The following is a 20,925-nucleotide window of genomic DNA, read 5'->3' on the forward strand; positions in this document are numbered from 1 at the left end:
GGAGATAACACGCAACCTAGAAATGCTTCTTTCTTTCCACTGGCTATAGAGGGAGATCTGGTTTGGATGGAGACTTCTCCAGTTCCTCAGGGGTACCCCACCTCTGACGCTGCATGGCCCTGCATGACCCACAAAAATAACACACAGAAACACGGGACTGAGGAAAATGGGTTTAGAGCTTTAGCCACAGCCTCAAGGTTTACACAGCTTTAGGGTAGACTGGTGTGGTGAATCCATAAAATGGGTTGGTTCCTTTGAATGTAACTCTTTTCTCCTGCCAGGACTGGCCATGAACCAAAGACAGGGAAGACAATGGTCAATGTTTGCAACTCAAGGCACAAACAGAAGAGCTCCTTAGCCGGCATAGCTCACTTTCATTACAGCAAAACCCAGCCATAAGGCAGCATAAACCTGGCTTCCTACAGATCTGTGACACCACAACTGCAGACATCAGTCCCTAAGATACGCTGCCCTAGGAGGAGGCACTCTCTGCACACAAGGATTACTTTGGGGGCCATCTTTTCTGGCTCTTTCTGTGACCTCTTGGAGTGTCAACAACCCACATGACTAAGTAGAACAGGGGGAATCAGGTGGATAAGAGTCAGTCCATGCTCACTGTGGTATAGATCAGCAAATATCAGCTGACTTACAAGATGACTTGCAATACTCTTTATTGACTTCTAAAAAAACAAACAACATTGAGTTTAACACTTGTCTTGCTGCTGCCATAGCTTTCCACAGATATTCAGATGTTAATAAAGTTCTACCTAAACATCATTAAAGCCTTTTGTATTTTGCATCCAAGTGTAAATAATATTCTGATTTCTCTGGAATTAATATTTTCATGGTTCAATAAATGTCTTTGTAGCTCAACCTATTGTTTAGAAACCTAACTAACAGCACAGCAGAAAGGAAAATTGTTTGTCCCAAAAATAAATCAAAGCATAAGAAGATACTATCAAACCCCGAGCTACCACACTCTCAACTCTACAAATACTCTCAATTAAAATACATATTTTCTCCCCTTCATCTTATTATACAAACTCTAAGGAACAGAAAAAAAAAAAAAGAGTCCTTAATCACCTTGGTATGAAATCTGCCTATAAGGGAATCAAACTATATAAATAACACATCTGTAACAAATCCATCACATAGTTCTTATCAAGTAAGAAAAAAAAAATTATCTGTTAATTTAAATATGCAAGACTGGAGTAAAGCAAAGAAAGGGATATTGAAACCCTCTAAATCTGACTCATCTTCGGATCTATTTACTATTTCATATCAGGTCAAAAAATTATAGAGAGCAGTTCAGTGTCCACAATCCAGGTTGCTCTCATAGCAATCCCTCTGCAGCCAAGAAGGAGCCAGAGGGGGTTTCAGAAGCGGTGCAACTGGCAGGGACACACCATGCAGTGGGGAAACGTCCCCTCTAATGATGTCTGTCAATTATCACTGGCATTTCAAAACTCAGGACAGTAACTATAAAGAAAAAAGGGCTTCTGTTCTCATTCCAAATTCAGGCACAAGAGTCTGGTCTCAGTCTCTCCTATTCCATCTCTCCATGGAAATCTCTCCATTTTTAACCAGCTAATGAAGTTCATAGGGGAGACAGTCCCAACATACGTCCTCCCTTCTGACAACGGCATCCCTGTGTGCAGCTAGCTGTGTCTACCGAGGCATCTCAAGACTCTCTAGGAAGATTGTGCAGCAGAACTGAGTTCTTACGTTATCTTTTTCCATTACTTTTTCCTCTACTGTGATCAGTTCCCTCATGGAAGAGGGGAATTTTTTGTTTGTTTGTTTTCTATCTGACTTTCATCTCAACTTCATGTCTGAAAACCCCTTCACAGAATAGGTTTTTCCTTTTTTCTCTGACTGTATGAAGCCTCCACAAATTAATTTCTGCCTTTGGTTGCATACTCATAGCTCCAAAATCTCTTCCAGCTACCATCCCTACCATCTTCCCCCCTATAATATAATTTTACCTAGAAACAACCACTGAAGGCCCAGTTGTATAATTCTTTTAAAATCAGAATATATCTATGCTGCATCACGGGCATGACTGCAGTTCACAACTTTGGCCACACTACTGGCCAGCTTTAATTAACCAGCCACGCTACCTATAGTGGGTGAACGCAACTGCATGGAGATCTGGTTTAGATAAATGATCCAACATCTCAAGCTGATTTAGTAGCCATGGTGATGCAGTCCTCAGCACTCAGTGTAGTTCAGGTCCATCCCTACGAGCTGGAATCATGCCTTGACTGCAGCACCAACACCCTCAGAGCACACGTGATGTATACAAGCACTGGAAATCGCCCATTAACGCTGGCTTACTGGGCTCAGCACTTCTAATCTGCCTCAGCAATTCAAACGTTCAAAAATAGAAGGCTGACAGAGGAGCCTTTCCAGCACCATGGGATACTTACAACTTTGCATCTCACTAAAAAATGACATTCCGTTATGCTGGGATTTCCTCCCCTGCCTGACGGAGAAATTTCTTCATCCACCAGTTCTCTGAAATTAATTTAATGGCAAATCCTTTGCCAGACGTTATCCGTTGCCAGCTATTACTCTGTTTTTGCTTTCAGTGTTTTTTTCTCCACTATCATTCAGACATATAGTATCTTAAAATCTGGCCATGAGTCTGTTTTAATTTTAACTGTAATTCTGACTATGTTTTATTACTTTTCTAGGCTTGGCCTTAATGTTCTAAACATGTCCCTCCCCCAGTCAGTTGTTATTTTCTATAACATTTCCTGTTTCATTCCTCATAATTATTAGGCTTTGACAAAACTAGCTTGAATTGCAGACCCAAAGAGTAGGTTTCCATAGGAAAGTGTCTCAGGAAAAAATGAACACCCCATACACAGGGTTAAGCCTTAAAAAAAAGCAATTTTCTAAACGGAAAATTGATGCTGTTCCAAGAAGTTGCTCAGAGTCAACGTGTAGTCCTCAGCATTACATTTCAAATGAAACATTAATAGTAACCTGAAAAATGCTACCAAAAATAGGCAAATTTGTTTGTTTTACCCTGTGCTGAATTCTGCTTTATTGTTCTTGGTGATTTAGTGAAATCACATATGCACCACTCTGCAAAGCTGTTATACGAAACTCTGGCCTATGCATGTTCTCTTTGAAGAACACAACGTACAAAAAAGATGCACTCATGCATGCATCTGATGTCAAAGGGATGGTGTCCTGGTCACAGCTCTGCCAGGGGGAGAAAGAAACAACCAAATCTGTCCAGTGTTCTGTGTTCAAAAAACATCAATATGGGATCAATGGTGTGAGTTTGCCAACCTTGCACATGTCCTGTGCAAAACTCCAGCAGATATTGTGGTGAGCGCCCGCACCTCCTGCTCTGCAGCCCATCATGAGCTGACTGAGCAACACTTCAGTGAGGCATGACCTTCACAGTGTGTCCTCCAACTCCACTGCTCCTCTTCCCATACAGTCCTTGGTTTAAATGGTACTGAGCGTTCCTCCTTTCCCAGGTCCCTGACAGTGCAAGTACTGTCAGACGTCTCCAGTGCAGACCTCCACATCTGTGTGAGTCATCTCCCAGTCCTTTACAACAGTTGACAGACACAGGCATTTCCAGGTCATAGCTCCTCTCTTCTTAAAGAAATTGTGCATTTTAGGGTATTGCTGAAACTCTAGAAGTATCAGTTTCCTTTCCATTGACTGAAGAGCGTTCTCCCAGGCAAATCCCTGTAGAACTGAGCATTCTCAACAACAAAGAACAACACATACTTTAACGACTTTCCTGGATTTTTGCACTAATTTTTTCATTCCCTCATTTCACCTAGATGGGAGATGCCTTGTAGCCTTTCCCACTTAGCTAGAACTGATGGACTGAGAGGGCAGAAGCCCTTACAATCAGTTCCCAATGCACTGAACACTTGATCTAGGCAGAAAACAATGGATGAAGTCCAGAAGCAAGAAACATTTCCCATATCTGTTTTGAAATATAACAGCTAGAGTCTCTTGCAATTTAACAGCTCATTCTGCTCATGTTGTTTTCCAACGACAGACATCACTGAACCCATAAAAAAAAGCTTCTACCCTCACTGCCACAATATCTCTAATCTACTCTCAAGAAGTCTGCCACTTATTCCTCCTCTGAACTTGCACTGCTTGTTCCATTGACACTTTTGCTTAACATGATTAACTGCACACAATGCTATTAAAAGATATTGTTTGCCAAAAGGGGCATCCATAATCTTTAGACCCATGTGCTATCTATATTTACATGTACAACCGGGATTAGCTGTGTATTTATTATAAATAAATAAATAAATAAATAAATAAATAAATAATCAAAAGCCCTGAGACAGGATATCCCAAAAGATGGCAAATGTAGAAATAGGAGAGTCTCTCTGCGCGGCTGTGTTCCCCTGTCTCCATTGCATTAACGCACTCAGGGACTTCGCTTTCAACACGCTCTGAGACTACCCCAGTGCTTTCAAAGGCAGCTTGTCAGTCATTTCTCCTAATCCAGGCTTAGAAAAAGGAGATGCAAGTTTCCATTTCTTATTAGTTTTGGGCTTCCAGCCCATCTTCCTCTTTTACTGCACTCATTATTTCTAATTATATCCTCTGGCATCAGTAAATATTCCTGTTCCCTTCTGTACTCCGATCATCCCCAGTCCACGAGCGAGCGGCAGACCTGTCCGTCAGCAGGGCTCCATCACATCACTCATTCAGACCTAATGCCCAGCTCCACGCTTCTCCTGAACATGAATACACTCCTTTTTAATCTCCTTTGAAACTACTTATACCAGTTCTTTTCAGCAGAAAACTTGAGCCAAGCTTTCAATTATTTCCATCCCTATTCCTAAATCCCTAAATTCCTAAAGACATTTATGTGTGTTCTGTCACATTTCTCTTTCCAGACTCCTAATTCATTTGCGGCTTTTTTTGGCAGTGATAAAGCCAGCCCTAATTGCATTACTTAGAACCCCACAAGGCAACTGCATATATTCAGACTTTCTGAAAATCAGGCTATTTGCATTTTGAGCCTAATTCAAGCATCAGGCTTCAACCACCAGAAGCTGAGGTTGAAACAATGCCAAAGCCATCTGCAAATTAAAAATGAACTGAAGAGGTTTACTGAATAAACGCCAAAATTCAGTGAAAATATATCATCAATATTTGTGAGGAATCAGAATAAATTACATTTTAGGTAAGTTTTTATATAACATGTTATAACATAATTTCCAGGATTCTATCCCAAATATGTTAAAATAAATCATACAGTCATAGAATCATTAAGGTTGGAAAAGACCTCTAAGATCATCCAGTCCAAACATCAGCTCAACACCAGCACTAAACAGTTTAGCCTTACTAAACCATGTCTCGAAGTGCCATGTCTACACATGTTTTTAACACCTCCAGGGTTGGAGACTCCACCGCTCCCCTGGGCAGCCTGTTCCAATGCCTGGCTACTCCTTCAGTAACGAAATTTTTTTCTAAGATCCAATTTAAACCTCCACTGGTGCAACTTGAGGAAAGACCAGCACCCACCTCGCTACAACCTCCTTTCACGTTGTTGTAGAGGGCAATAAGGTTCCCCTTCAGCATCCTCTTCACTCGGCTAAACAATCTTAGTTCCTTCAGCCACCCCTCATAAGGCTCGTTCTCCAGACTCTTCACCAGCTTCTATGCCTAGTCCTAGGCCAGTTAGCAGAATGACCTGCAGTGGTCATGGTGGGCTAAGTTCAGAGAGCCATGAGCAGCTCTGGAGGACAGAGATAACTCTTATGAATGTTTAGAAACAAATTGTTGATAGAAGAGTGTTTAGATGAATATTGCATCCCAGTGGAAGTGAGAAAAGTACTGAGTTCTCATATCAACCAGGTCAAAGGACTTCCTATCTCCTTGGTCAGCATACTGGAGCATGGGATGATGACCAGCAAAGAGAGGTATTTCCAGCATATCTCAGACATCCAGAAAACAGCATGTGAACTGTATTTATTTCTTCTTCCAGAGCTGGAGAAGCTAGCTAGCCTAACTTGAACACATATGTTTCCGTGCAAGCATCTGAGATTAGGTGGGACAAGTCCCTCTCTGCGTACATCTTCATCTAACTGCAATGTGCTGGGCTGTCATTTCAGTTCTGAATGCACTGGTGCAGCCTCTGAATGGCTCCTAGTCCAAGAGGGACCCACCTCTTAACTGAGCATCCCTAGAGATGCTTGTCATAGAAATAAGGTGTAATTACTATGGCAGAGCTTTAAAGTAGGAAATAGCAAGGCTAGAAGGGCACTTCAGAAGCCATTTAGTCCATCTTCTTGTCACTCTACACCTAAAGCATTCCTGACAGAGGTTTGCCTAACCTCTTAGAAAACCCCCAGTGATGGACGCCAGGTAGCTTCCCAGGGTAAAGCTCATCACCGTCAGCTAAAACAATGCTAATGTGCATGGACCATTCATCAGGCAGCTAATGAAGCAGTTATCGTCATCAAGAAAGCTGAGCACAACAGCTCAGAGAAATACGTGGCAATGAAGGGTTTATTTGTTGAAAAGCACAGCCCATTTCAACACACAAACAGATTCAGAGAGCAGGCTGGCACCCAAAGCTTGCTGCCTCCTTCCAAGAAACTGCATTACTATATTACACATTTACTATACTATATACTTACTACATGATTTGTTAAGGACAGTGCATTCTCATTTAACACAGAGCCTGCATGAAACTTCACGGCTGTGCTGTGAGCAGTGCCTCCTCTTGGCCTTCAGCCACCTCTCTCTGAAATCCATAGAAATTTCACCAGCCTTCATTGGGCACTGGACAGGGTCAGACACAATCATCTTTCAGCACCGAAGTGCACGGTGCACTTTTTCACTCTGACATTTCTTCAGCCTTTGCCAAATCCCTTTCAGCAGCAGTCCAGTAATGACTAGGGGAGTTTTTATCACCATCTTATTTATCCTTTCAGTGACTATTTCCAGTCTGAAAAGGTCAGGTCAGCCAGCAGCCCCTTGACTGTGTGAAACTTATTTTTCTTTCAAGTAAAACTTCACAAACAAGCTATGTGCAGCCCTAGCCCAGCCATCTTTGAAAGTGTCTCAAATTACTTATTTTTGCAACCTATGGAGGCAAGTAGTCTTTAGCAAAACAGTGGCTCTTTCAACCAGGGCCTTAGCTATTGCCCAGCTAAGTCAATAAAACCCATCCATTCCCTTCAAAGGACAACAGGATGAGCCACAGTACAGCTCATGTACTCATCACTCTAAGTATTAAATAACAGCTAAAAGTCATTGCCATCCTTGAAAGTAAAACTCTAGAGAAAGCAAAGACCTTTGTGCCTTTTAAGATCATGCTGTTGAATTTCATGGGTGGAGATACCAAATACAGATTCTATAGGGCAGTGCAATATGGCCCTCAAAAAGATTATTTTCAGCTAGACAAACTGTAAGTGTGGAGGCATCTCCAGTGATGGCCTAATAAGTTACTAAGGGATATTGGACAGTTTCCCTTCCCCAGCTCACATTTTTTCTCTTCCCTTGTGTCAACACTACCGCTTAGAAGAATCTGATCCATCAGAAAGTTGGGTTTTTTTCACTCGTTTTCAGCCAGAAGAGTTCCCTGATCCAGTTCATCACATGCTGTGTGAGCACCGCTGCAGACACAGAGGAGAAAGTGCCAACGGGTGGCCAAGGTGGAAAGGTGGAGAGCGGAAGAAGAGCAGGGAACAGGACTGACCTAGTGGCTGGGACCGGGTTAAACTGATGGTGAAAGTGCACCTTGATCCTGATGCCTCCTCTCCCAGCTTTCACAGATGTGTTATTCAAGGGTTTGGGTCTCTCTCAGGCATCACAGAACAGTTTAATGAATATGGAAATTAAAACAGTCTCTAGGGATACACATCTCCACAGCCAAGCCACAGAATTTCCAAATGTATATTCTGGTTCATAGCTACAAAATCTTACAAACCTTCATCAAAAATAGACTTTTTAATGCCAATCAGGCCATAAAAAATACAGAGTTAAAGAATAAACTTTGTGCTTTAACTGCATCGTTGGTGGAACGCTGACTCCTGTTTTAATAGTTCCCCCCTCTCCCTGCCCCGCTTTACACAAGACAACTCTCAGAAAAGCCATCAGCAAGAAATTCAAACATGATGATGCGTGTTAACATGGTATGGGAAGTCCTAAAATGTTTTTTTTCCTAAAGGAGAAAGTAGGAGTTAAACTCTCCCATCCCGCTCCACTGCCTTCCCATAGTCTGACTTGGTTAATTGAGAGCTGTAGGAGTTAGGGCTGTAGAGGCATCTCAGGCAAAGCTCATGAGACAGAAATAGTGAATGGCACCTTGTAAAAATGGGAGGAGATCTCAAATCCCTTAGCAAACGGGAGGATTAGAGCTCTTTTATAATGCATAGGCAAGGTTAGTTTGGACCAGAGACACAAGTCCTCCTCTTTGGTCAACTGCTGGCTCGCAATGGAGTCTCAAAGAAGTCTCCATTCATCTGCTTCACAAGTGTAATCTCATGTTGCTTACCTGGAGATGATACACTTGTCTGCAAATTATTTTGGCAATCAGACCATTTTTCAGTGTCTTACCTAAAGTCAAATTATGACACAAGTCAGGAGAGGAATCCAGAAGCTGAGTCCTTAAACAGATAATATTTCTTACTCTATAGGCAAAGGGCAAAAATCTCAAAACAGACTTAAATTAACTAGAAAACTTCCACAGCATTTCACCCATTGTCTGCATAGGTTCAGAAAAATTAAAGGCTTGGAGCACTTGTTTTCTTTATATTTTAGATTCTGTAATGGGCCAGTTACAGGACCCTCAAAAAGGACACTTCCGTCAAGATAAAGCTTGTAAAACCAGCAGGTTAATAACCTGTCACTGTGACTCTGATGGGTCATTCCACAAATGAGAGCTGACAAAACACCCACCAGAAAGAGGGTATAAACTGTCAAATAGTATGGCACAGAAAGCAGAAAATGTTTCCATCCCTGTTTCTCCACCAATACTTCTCTACCACCATCTGATACAAGAAGTGTCCTCTTTAGGCTGAAGAGATATTCCTGCCATTTTTTGCTTTCAGGCACCACTGTCCAGGACTGTGAAAGATGGTGGTTGTTAATATGTCTGGAGTATGTTGGTTTTATAACAAGAGGGTGGTCAAATAAGAGTGGTTCAAGAATCAAGAAAAACATTTCAAGACAGCTCTCAGGTGGGATCTGCTGACACAGGACTGGATTGAGGAGTTTCACCTTCTCATCAGAAAACCGTCTTCAGTATCAACTCCTACATCCCCTATAACGTCACCAAATGTTTTAGCTGAAAGTTATCTCAAGGGCCACACAAGTTTCTCAGGTCACCTGAAGGGTGACAAAAGTTTCTCAGGTCACAAATAAATTTAAACGATGGTATGAAACTGTCTGGCATGCTTCCAACAACAAGGATAGATGAGAAATGAGAGAGACATGTTCAATACCCAGAGCTTCCGCTGAGAGAAAAATCTGCTAGACGTGATCAATTAATTCATTGTAATAAAGAGCACTGTAACCTGCTATCGATCATTTTTGTCCCAAGCTTTGTAGCAGATGGATTTCTAATATATGCACATGTCGGGGGATTGAAAGGAGTATTACTCAGCGACTCTTTCAATTGGCTATAAATCATGTGATAATTTTGTTAACAAGTCGAGGACTTGTTACTGATCAGATGACATTTCATTTATGACTGTTGTCTAGGTAGGGCCTCCAAGGTGCACTAAATACAAACAAATAAAAAAGCAGTCACCTTTAATTAGCGCGTGGGCATGTACACATCTGCACGTGCATTTTCATATGCACACACAAAAACTCACACAAAGATAATTTTGTCATCATTTAACCCATAAGCTCCATCTCTCCTTGACTGATAAAATCTGGTAGAGCACCACTGCCCTTCAAAGACTTACAATGATTTACACCCACGGAGACTCAGACTTCTTGTTTGTCTTTTAACAGAAAGATAAAAGGTCATCATAGGGTAACATGTAGGTCTCAGATGAAGTATGGTGTACCTCATTGCTGCTCCATAAGACCCTGGATTATGCAGCTAGAACTGGCAACATTTTGTCTGCTTTGAAACCTTCCAGCAATGACAGCTAATTAGGTGCCACAGAATTAACTCTCATCTTCCACCTGTGTTCCTGTGGCAACTAATTGCATTTACAGAACGAATCAGAAAGCAATTCCAAGCATGCCAGTAAATCTCACCAGGCACCAGCATGAGGAGACTCTATAAGGAGCCAGACAAGATGGGATTGACCTCGCCAGGACATAGATGGCAAGAAAAACAGAGCAGGAGCTTGATGCCTTTCTCCATCTTGGAACTAAAAAAAATGTTCTGAGAAAGTGCTCCTTTCACAATGCCACATCTCACTGCAGTCAATGCACTGGGCACAGATGCTACTTCCTTTACAGGGTCCCATCACGGTTTCTCAGGGCCTACCGCATAAGCATGTCAAGGCAATGCTCACAGAGCTCTGGAGGAGGGTTGTAGCTAACCTCTGCATTCTCTGCTTGCTCGCGCTCACTGAAACCCCATGGCAAGGTCCATGGCTGGTTTTCCTCCCAGGATCTGACAAACTCATTCGCCTTATCTCCTCTCTCCCAGATGTTTTTATGTTGTGTTACACATCACTGAAGTGCTAGTGCTCCAGGAGGAATATTAACATTAACATTAAATATAGGCATTACAATGAAAGCCATCTGTTCCTTTCTGTTGATTACAAATCTCTTCTCCTCGCCTTGCACTACTTCAGCCTCATGCTTTCTTCTGCAGCCTGTCTCCATGGCACCCCAAAAAATATGCACATACACACATTTGACTCCAATTACCTCTGCAGAGGGATTCAGATTAGCCTGACAAGGGATTGCTAACAGCAAGGAAACCTATCTGAGCTAACACCTATCTGAGCTCCTAAGATCTATAGAGCTGGATAGAAAATATTTTGATGGACATCGAGAAGGAAACAGATCACGGGGGCAATGCAACTGCCCTTTCGTAGCACCCTGATTGTTTCAGCCCGGGCTTCACGTCAGCTACAAGGAGATGAACCTGTGACTCCAGTAAGATAAAAGTCATGCTCCAAGTGAAATACAACCTGCTCTGAATTCAAGTGTTTGCCAGGAGAATGACGCCTTAACATGTCCTGAGACAGGTGCAGGTCTTTGGAAGGCTGAAAGGGATAGATGTGCCCCAAAAGCACAGGAGGGAAGAAATATAACTCCAGAAGAAGAAGAAAGAATCACAGAACCATAGAATAGTTTGGGTTGGAGGGACCTTAAAGATCATCTAGTTCCAACCCCCCTGCCACGGGCAGGGACATCCCACTAGATCAGGCTGCCCAAGGCCCCATCCAACCTGGCCTTGAACACCTCCAGAGATGGGGCAGCCACAGCTTCCCTGGGCAACCTGTTCCAGTGTCTCACCACTCTCATGGTGAAGAAATTCTTCCTAATGTCTAGGCACTCAGATGAGGAGTGAAGGAAGCAAGGAGCAAACAAAGGCTCTTCCTTTTCCTTTAACAACTGTGACCTAAAGCTCCAGCTAAAACAGCTGCAGCAATATTTCCCCTCAAGCGCCACACAATCACTTTTCCCCCTTTCGTTATTTCAATTTCCTACTTCTAAGCAAAACTCCCATGGGAAATGGTCACAAAAGGTTTGGACAGAGATAGTCTTCAGCAAGTGGAGTAGAAAAAACAATTTACAACCCTTTTCCTGGGGCAGTGACAACTTTCTTCTCCGCCTCTCAACACTGGAGATGTCAATGAGATTTCTCCTAGCCTTGTGTCCTTGCCAAGCCAGACCAGCCTCTTCCCTCCAGCACACAGCAGATTCCAGAGTCCCCATCTTGTCCCTGTACTCTTGATCACCCGTCAGGATCACTGATCACGCCTGTGTGGGATGGCTGAGCTGCTCGAATCTGCCCCAGACAGTAACAATAGGTCAGGAAAGCTGTTTGCTCTCTCAGTTCCTCTTCAGGTAGCAGAGAGCAACGGAGCCAAAACCCAGCAAACAAAAGTTCAATCGGTCAAGGCTAGAAATAGAAATAAGAACACACTGTGGTCACAACAAAGCGCAGAAAGAGATGCGAGGGCCTAATTGCATGCAGAGCTAAAAGAGGTGTAACATTCGACCTTGGAGCTGCAGAATTTGCATACAACTCCACCTGAGTTTATCAGGCATCTTCCTTCCATAAGGAATTAAATAAGCATTATTAATTCTGAGTCAAAAGCAGAAAAAAATATATGTTAAAGAGGAATTTATAGAACTGTAGGCTCCGGCTCACTGCGCTGCTCCATGGCCACCAGCAACAGACAGTCAGGCTCCATGTCTGCCATGCAGGTGAGGAAGGAATTGCAGCTAACGTCCTAACACTAAAACATATAGGAATCAACCCCAAAAAGCATCAAAGGCAAAATTCAAAGCAATTCTGAAATTATAAGCACAAAGCAAAGCTACGCCTCTCCCAAGAAGTGGAGCACCACCTGAGGCACGGGTACAAGGAAAGACCACATTACATGCCTAAGTCAGTCCCCGTTAAGGAAAAGTTTTCTTAGTGGGCTATAAGTTCAGCACATGAGCTCTCGACCAGCCCACATCTCGCACATTGACATTCACCGAGATTGCTGCAAATTTGTGTCTGAGGCAGGATCTGTCTGCAGAGGTTTGTGTTCCCGCTTTAACCGGAAGATGTGAAAATCTGAGGTAGTAGTGGCACTCAGTGAAATGAGTGAGAACCGCCCTGATGTTAATACGCTCTAGAACAGCTTCTAGATCTGAGATCTGAAATGAGAACCTATGAAAAATCTTATAATTCAGTGTCTAGGTTACATCTGCTTCCTCACAACACAGAATATCATGGCACACCTTGGGTGATCTGGTCACTTCATCCTCACCTATGGAAGATAGATGCCGTTATCCGCAATTTAATTCCGCATAGGAGAATAGGCTCCAGCAGCTGCACTCCTGACAAGCTTAGAGTCATGCCCCAAGCATTGTGAAAAGGCAGTACATAAGAAACCGAATGCCAGTCTCCTAAGGGTCTAAACACTGCATCAATCTCCTTAATAACGTCCTAAATCTGTAGTGTGAAACCCACCTGTGAGACTGGTGGAAGCGAGGTGCTTGCATTGCAGAAGGAAACCTCCCTGGAGCAGCCCCCACCACGGCAAACCCAACCAGAACCTCAGCAGAGCTCCAAAAAGCAGCAAATCACGAACATTTGGCTCCATTTCTGTCATTCTGCAAAGCTTTCCTGATAATACATCTGTTTTCTAACCGAGAGAAGCTCACCACATAAAATCAGCGCCATGGGTTTCTCCAGCCAATTAGGCAGATAGCGCTGCTAAATGTGCTTCTGTTGAGAAAATAGATTTCCCCCTTTGAAGGCAGCAGGTACCGTTCAAACGGATTTGGCACGCAGGCTGCTACACCAGGCCACCAACATCATCCATCTTATGTCAGCCAGCGTGATGGAGCCAGCACAAGGTTAATGTAGTCTAGATGAAAAAAAATAAACAATAAAAATAATAAACTGAAAGGCAGCATGCATATTAAGCAGCTGATTTCCAAGTACTGTTAACTCTGCATTTCTCAGGCTAATGTTGGCATGGGTTTCCACAACATCTCACCACTGACCACAGGGCACTTCGCAAGCATCAAAGCTTTAAGCAAAACTCACCATTTAAGGGGGGACAAGAGGAAATTAAGAGATGTCATATGGGCATCAGGTTTGTACCTTGCAGTGGGTAACCAAATGTATTCTTAATTGGCTTTTGAAAACAGAATTAAGCAAAGGCATAGCATGATTATGTTTCCATTTTTCTCTGCAGAATCCAAGTATTTCAACAGTATCAAACCTGCCTCAAACTGCAAGTCCGGGAGTTTGCTGTCCTCATTTAATTAGTCTAAACGTCTCCGCTGTCCAAGGAGAAAGGTAGGGCCTCCAGAGAATGTTACACATCATCTCAGAGGGGTCTCTGCCATGTAAGGCTCTTTAAGATGAAACCACTTGAGACTTGAGATGTCAGTCATTCACTCCAAAGGCTGGCAGGAAGAAAGGATGGCTTGAGCTGTGAGGTTTTCATAGTTGAAAAGCAAAGGATGTTTCATTCTGAAATATCAATTCAATGGAAGAAGGCTTGTGTTCCAGCTAAAAGCATGCTTGTAAAAATGCATTAGAAAACATTCCTTTTAATGTGGAGGACTTCAAATCCCACCCACCAAAACATTTTCATTGAAAAAAAATAAAACACAAAACCAACTAAGAGGACATTTCTCTCTCATTTCACTTATACAAAACTCTGCAGACTGAAAATTTTCTCAGGACTCAGAACATGACCACAGGACAACCTGTATGGCCGTTCCTCTTCTACACAAGCCAGAGAGACCCCAGCCAAAGCTTTGTTGTGTCGGATAGAGACGCCATTGATGCTAATTTGTCATAACACTCAATGCAGAAATAAACCAAATCAACATGACTTAACGGTCTCCTGCAGCATTCAGGGAGACTCCAGGGATGGAGGAGGCTTGCCAAATGAGCCAAAGCCACTCCATGCCTTTCCAACCTGCTACCTTCCATACTCCTTTCCCCGCGCAACGCCCTATCCTACTTATTCACAATTTGTCACACACCAAACAACTGTCTACCTAATGCCATAATTCAGTGTTCGTAATGAATCGTTGTAATTAGTCTGCTCATCTCGACTACAGCAAATCCATATACAACTATGCACCACTGGGCACAGAAAGAAGGAAATAATTATGAATACTCCACCACTGGCTAAGTATTTTGCCACATACGTGCGGGCACAGAACCAAACACAGTAAATCTCAGTTACAGCCTTTCTACCTGCCTGACAACTTAGTAAGGACTGGAAAATCCAATACAATAGATGACAACGTCAGTAAAGCTCCTGAGGGTTACCCCCAGAAAAAATAGCTTTACATCCATGAGATTCACAAAGAGAAGGAATAAACCACTGAAACAAATCTTCCATCAGCATACCTGGCTTTACCTCTCCCTAATTCTCTGTTGCCTACATACTGGTCTCTTATGAAGATCTGTGACCATGTGAAGCTGTTTTGCTTTTGTAGCTTTTCACCTTCAGCCTCTACAAAAGTTTTCCAACACCACAATTTAAAGATTGAGACATTTCTTTAAAAATACATAAACACAGGGGAGAGCAAAAGGCACATGCTGGCAGGTTATCTCAATGAGAATGAGGTTGGTTCCCTTTCTAGAAGAGTAATTCCCTCTTCTGTGCTGTTCTTTTGGATAAGAGATGCTCAAGTGAAGCAAACTGCTACAGCCAAGTTTCGTATCCCAGGAAAACTGTTGTCTCTGATGGAAAACCCTGACTAGTAGCGAACCACAGCTGCTCTGTCAGGAGCCATTACGATGAAAGATTACCAGCACAGGCCATCTGCCCGAGCTCGGGGCTTTGCTTCGTGGTTTTGTTTTTTTTTTTTTACTGTGTGATGTTGCAGTAAATCACGACAAAAATTAAACCCAGGAATGACTGATCCCTTTGGGGCTGAGTTGCCTCGGAGCACCACTATCCCCACCCCGCTGAACAGGGAGATTAAAATAAAAGAACCCAACCAGGTGAGTTATGTACAGTGATTCAGCACAATATGAACCGTGTAGCCAACATGTCCTTGTTAAAAAACACAAACAGCGTCAAACAGAAAGAAGGGCTAAATCAATAGCCATGATTTGGGTTGCATTAACTCCAAATCCCTTTCGCTCTGCAAATACATTACAGTGATTTACAGAGACAGCCTCAAAGAAATAAGTGCCTCTGCGTTATTGTGCAGCAAAATGTTAGGTGCTCAGGAGTCATTCCGGGCAGACAGATGATGGCATTAGTGATTTAATTGACCCTTATGGATAAAAACGCATATGAGGAATGGCAGGGCCATCAGCACGCAGCGGCACGCGTATAAGCTAGGCCAGCAGACAGCAGAGGAGGAGTTAAGATATTTTCTCTGTGACAGCAAACCAACACAGCTGTTTGTTTGGCATGAAAGCCATGGCAAGGGAGCAGAGTTATTGGGGGATGCAGCTGGTTTAGGCATGGAAAGCCATGAGTACCCCCTGGTGATGGCCTGGTCCTGTCCATATCCCTTCCACCTGGAGGTGACAGGGCTCTCTGATAGCATTGGTGAGTGATGGATGCCCTGTAAAGTGGAGGGAGAAGGCGTACTTCCAGGATTATATTAGGGTTTAAAGCAAGGACTTGCTTTGAAATAGATACCTGGTGAAAAGCCAAATACTGACAGAGCACATCATGGAGGTGCAACCAAAACCACTGCTCTCATGGTTTTGGTAGATGCTTTAGCAATGCAGCAGGAGATGTCCTTGTCCCGCTCACAGACAGGACACAGAACATGTCCATCCTAACCAGAGGGGATACAGGCAGGCTGGAGTGTAACGTGCACACCCTGACACCCCTCATTCTCTCCGGATTGCCACGGCTGTGCCACAGCATGTCACATGCAGATAACCAGTTCTCATAATCTGCTGCTCAGAAGGAATTCATAGGTGCCAGTGGTTTGGTCCTTCTCTTGGCTGCCGGGAGGCAGATACCCACACACCGGCTTCCACCACAAGCAGTCCCAAACAGAGAAACACTCTGAAGAGGCAGGATCTAAATTTGGTAGACAGAGGTGGGTGTAATTGGACCGTTAACTGCCATTCTCGCATCCTGCAAAGTGAACAAGCCTCTATCTTTTGAAAAAGCAACACAGCTGACTAACAGCTGCTTGTACAGGGCCATTGAACTTACACACTCAGTGAGGTTTTCAGGGAAGGAAAAATGGTGTGAATGATGCTACCAAGCGCGTAATCAAGCTCTGACTATTTTTTTCTCTTCCACGTTACCCAAATCATAAGCTATATCATGTTAGCTAATGGTAGACAGAAGCAGAAAGGATTTTTTAGACGTCTTTCTTCACCTGTAGGAAACTCATCACTTAGCTCAAGATCCTGCCTTCAGGTTAGTGGTGAGAAACCCACAGCATGTGAGGCACAGTCAATCAACAAGCTGATTTAGGATATTAGCACTCACAGATGCCTCACCCACGTGGGTTTTGGGCTGTAGATGAAACAGAGCACCCACAGGCGAAAACCATCCAAAGACACCCTGTGTAGTGCAGAATGTGAATTATCACAGAATCATAGAACAGTTTGTGTTGGAAGGGACCTTAATCATCACCTAGTTCCAACCACCCGGCCATAACTACCACTAGATCAGGTTGCTCACAGCCTCATCCAACCTGGCCTTGAACACTTCGCTTAGCTGAACACCTAAATCTCTGCAACAAGCAGAGAGCAACATGCTTAGGAAAAGTAGGAGTAAGATGGTTTGAAGGCCTGGAGGCAGACACACATGGGGCTAGGAAGGCGAACTGTGAGGCTGTACACAGAGCTGAAGGGGAAGAAATTGTCCATAGAGCCGTATTTAAAAAGAACCGTACAGCTATATGGTCTCTCTAGGGAAAGAGTCCTCACACGTTTGCTCACACAATGAGGGTGTCTGCCATGTAACTATTTGTCTCCGGAGCTCATGGATTTAATATAACCCTAACTGGGTGGCTCAGACAGGGAAAATTCTGATCTGAGTGATCTTAGAAGTATGAAGGTTTTCTAGTGCTTGCATACAAGCAAAGTTTGTCTTTTTACCTAGAAGGATCTCACATATATATTGCAGATGACACTAAGCTGGGAGGAAGTGTCGACCTGCTGGAGGGTAGGGAGGCTCTGCAAAGGGATCTGAACAGGCTGGACTGCTGGGCTGAGACCAATGGGATGAGGTTTAACAAGGCCAAATGCCGGGTCCTGCACTTGGGGCACAACAACCCTATGCAGCGCTACAGACTATACAGGAAGAATGGTTGGAGAGCTGCACGGAAGAGAAGGACCTGGGGGTGCTGGTTGACAGCCGACTGAACATGAGCCAGCAGTGTGCCCAGGTGGCCAAGAAGGCCAACGGCATCTTGGCTTGTATCAGAAATGGGGTGACCAGCAGGTCCAGGGAGGTTATTCTCCCTCTGTACTCGGCACTGGTGAGACCGCACCTCGAGTACTGTGTTCAGTTCTGGACCCCTCACCACAAGAAGGATGTTGAGGCTCTGGAGCGTGTCCAGAGAAGAGCAACAAAGCTGGTGAGGGGGCTGGAGAACAAGTCTTATGAGGAGCGGCTGAGAGAGCTGGGGTTGTTTAGCCTGGAGAAGAGGAGGCTGAGGGGAGACCTTATTACTCTCTACAACTACCTGAAAGGAGGTTGTGGAGAGGAGGGAGCTGGCCTCTTCTCCCGAGTGACAGGGGACAGGACTAGAGGGAATGGCCTGAAGCTCCGTCAGGGGAGGTTCAGGTTGGATATCAGAAAAAAATTCTTCACAGTAAGAGTCATTGGGTACTGGAACAGCTGCCCAGGGAGGTGGTCGAGTCGCCTTCCCTGGAGGTGTTTAAGGAACGGGTGGATGAAGTGCTTAGGGACATGGTTTAGGGAGTGTTAGGAATGGTTGGACTCGATGATCCAATGGGTCCTTTCCAACCTTGTGATTCTGTGATTCTGTGATATAATTCCTCCTGTTACAAATGGTTCCATTATTTAATACTGCAGTTCACATACCCATAATCCTTTCATCTTAAGAAAAAAAGTGCTCTTTTTATAAGCACATTCACTCACATTTAAACAGCCTTCCCCTGAAGTCCTGATGAACCAAGATGAATTCATGGAAACAAATGTAAGCCTCAGCAGCTAAAAAATTATTTTTCATGAGCAGAAATTTAGGCAGGAAAGAGGTACAGATTTATTAGCATATGAAACCCTACTAAAAAGTCAGGGAACGTATAATAGTTCTTCAACACTGGAGCTCAGGTCGGGGGGGTAGATGCAGGAAGATTAGGTGGGGGAGTCTATGCTCACTGTTTTAGAGAGAGAATTAAATATCAAGCAATCAAACAATTTATTTTTCCAAAGCAAAGACAGAGACTGGTCTAAATTAAGAATACAATAAATAAGGAAGCTGTTAAAGATAGCAGCTTTGGTGGTCTCTTCTTTATGTGAATAACATAATTTCCTTAGCAGAAGGCCATGAGTTTCTAAAGAAAACCCTCCTGGATTTAGACACTGCTTTCATGAATACTCATGCATGTGAGAGAGAAAAGACTTGTCTTAGAAAGGATTAACTCCTCAGGCCAAACAAGCTTTAACACATGACTAAGGATCCTCTGAAGATTTATGCAGCCAGGAAAGGAACAGGAAAAAAAAAAAAAAACAAAAAACAAAAAAACAAAAAACCCCTGGCTTTCACAGGCCAATAGGCACCACGGCTGAATTAGGTCTTATTAATGCTCAGTTAAGATCTGTAGCCTCAGGCAATTGTTCTCCGTTAAACAGACTATATTCAGTACAAACACAGCACATTTGTAAGCTTAATGATAAGAGGCTACACATGAAAACACAGAAAATAAAGTAGTCTGTGAATAGGAGCAGAGGAAGAACTATAGGAGAAAAAACCAATAAATTTTAAACTCAGGAGAGGAGGTGCTTGGTATTTATCAGAGACAATGATCACTGCTCACAGAATATCTCTTACTCCATAAATACATCTAGGATACGCAGACCCTCTCCCATCCTCCTACAAAAATGGGCAATACAGTAATGGCAGCGCTCTGGGAGAGGCACCCCCTCAAGGCTCCTGTGGCTGCTGAGATGCTCCAGACAACAGTGGGGTGAGTTTCTTATACAGGAGGCCCTCATCTAGCCTTACATCACAGCAGAAGCTCTGTCTCAGGGAGGCAAATACATATGAACAGGAACTGGCTTCGAGTTTCTAGATGAAAACTTGCTATTTGGAAAAGCATCCCTTCCCTGAGATATTTTGTGGGAAATGACTGTATTTTGGTAAACTTCTCAAACTGAGCCATTTTAGAAAACTGATATTGTCTACATGTCCTTGTTAGCCTTTTTATATATCGATTATCCATTTTTTTACTCAAATAGCACAGAATACTTTAACCTCCAAGAAGACGAACGCTTAACACCCAGTCTTATCTTTTCTAGATCTCTTTTTAATTTTCTAGTTAAAAAATAAAGCTCAGCTTCTATAATGAACTGGAACGTGCTTCTGAGCTTCCAGTGCCTTTGCAGAGGCAGGGAAACAGCTGGCTGGCTCCAGAGAAGTTCAGCTTTTGACCAACACAGAAAACAACATCCAAATTCACTAAATCAGTAACCACCCTTCAACCAGTTTTAAGCAGGCCAGCCAAGAAAACAAAATCTCACTCACAACTAAACCATACAATATACCAGTTCCACGGTGTAAGAAAGCAAGCTGCTCCCTTTAAAGGATGAAGTTCCGAAAGGACATCTGGGATTTGATCTGCAAGTTCTTCTGCCAGTGGAGATTTGGTATTCCCATCAATCAGCAAGAAAAACAATGTAATATGATCTCTCAACTGAGAAAGAGTGTTTGGTAAAACCTGTGTTATTTGTTCCTCAAGTGGCTTTAAGAGTCCTCTGCTTTGCTGAAGAAGCAGCTCACGCTTTGCTAATTTCTGTCTGCATTTGCCACATTTCTGGAGTCCTAAGCCAAAGTGAGCAGAGCAAAGCTGACAGCAGTACCCCCACTTTGTGAACCTATAAATCTAGTGTGGACAAAAAAAATTAAATGAGAGAAGCAAAATCTCTTTTAAGATGAAAGTTCTCTACGCAGCAAAAAAAAAAAAAAATATTTTAAAAGTAAATCTGAAGAGGACAAACCACCCAGCCCAGATTTCAGCTGGGCTTTCGACAGGGCTGGAGCCAAAAAGAAAAGCAGAGCACATTGCACTGACTGCTGACAGGGAAATCAGCAGTAATTAATAACCACCTGTATCTGTCAGTCAGTGCT

General features: G+C 43.2%; 1 protein-coding gene across 3 annotated transcripts in view; it reads right to left on the reverse strand.

Annotated features, from left to right (window-relative positions):
- The window catches only part of ELAPOR2 (endosome-lysosome associated apoptosis and autophagy regulator family member 2), a 100,799-nt gene that overhangs the window by 48,127 nt on the left and 31,747 nt on the right, over window positions 1-20,925 (reverse strand). The window contains exon 1 of one of the 3 annotated variants that reach the window (XM_054063058.1): window positions 13,881-14,015. The exons of the other annotated variants lie outside the window; for them this stretch is intronic. The gene's annotated coding sequence lies outside the window, so the exon portion shown is untranslated. Of the gene's footprint in view, window positions 1-13,880; window positions 14,016-20,925 lie in introns of those variants that run through there. 3 annotated transcript variants of the gene reach the window in all.

This window comes from Cuculus canorus, chromosome 1 (genome assembly GCF_017976375.1).
Source record: "Cuculus canorus isolate bCucCan1 chromosome 1, bCucCan1.pri, whole genome shotgun sequence".
Classification (NCBI taxonomy): Eukaryota; Metazoa; Chordata; class Aves; order Cuculiformes; family Cuculidae; genus Cuculus; species Cuculus canorus.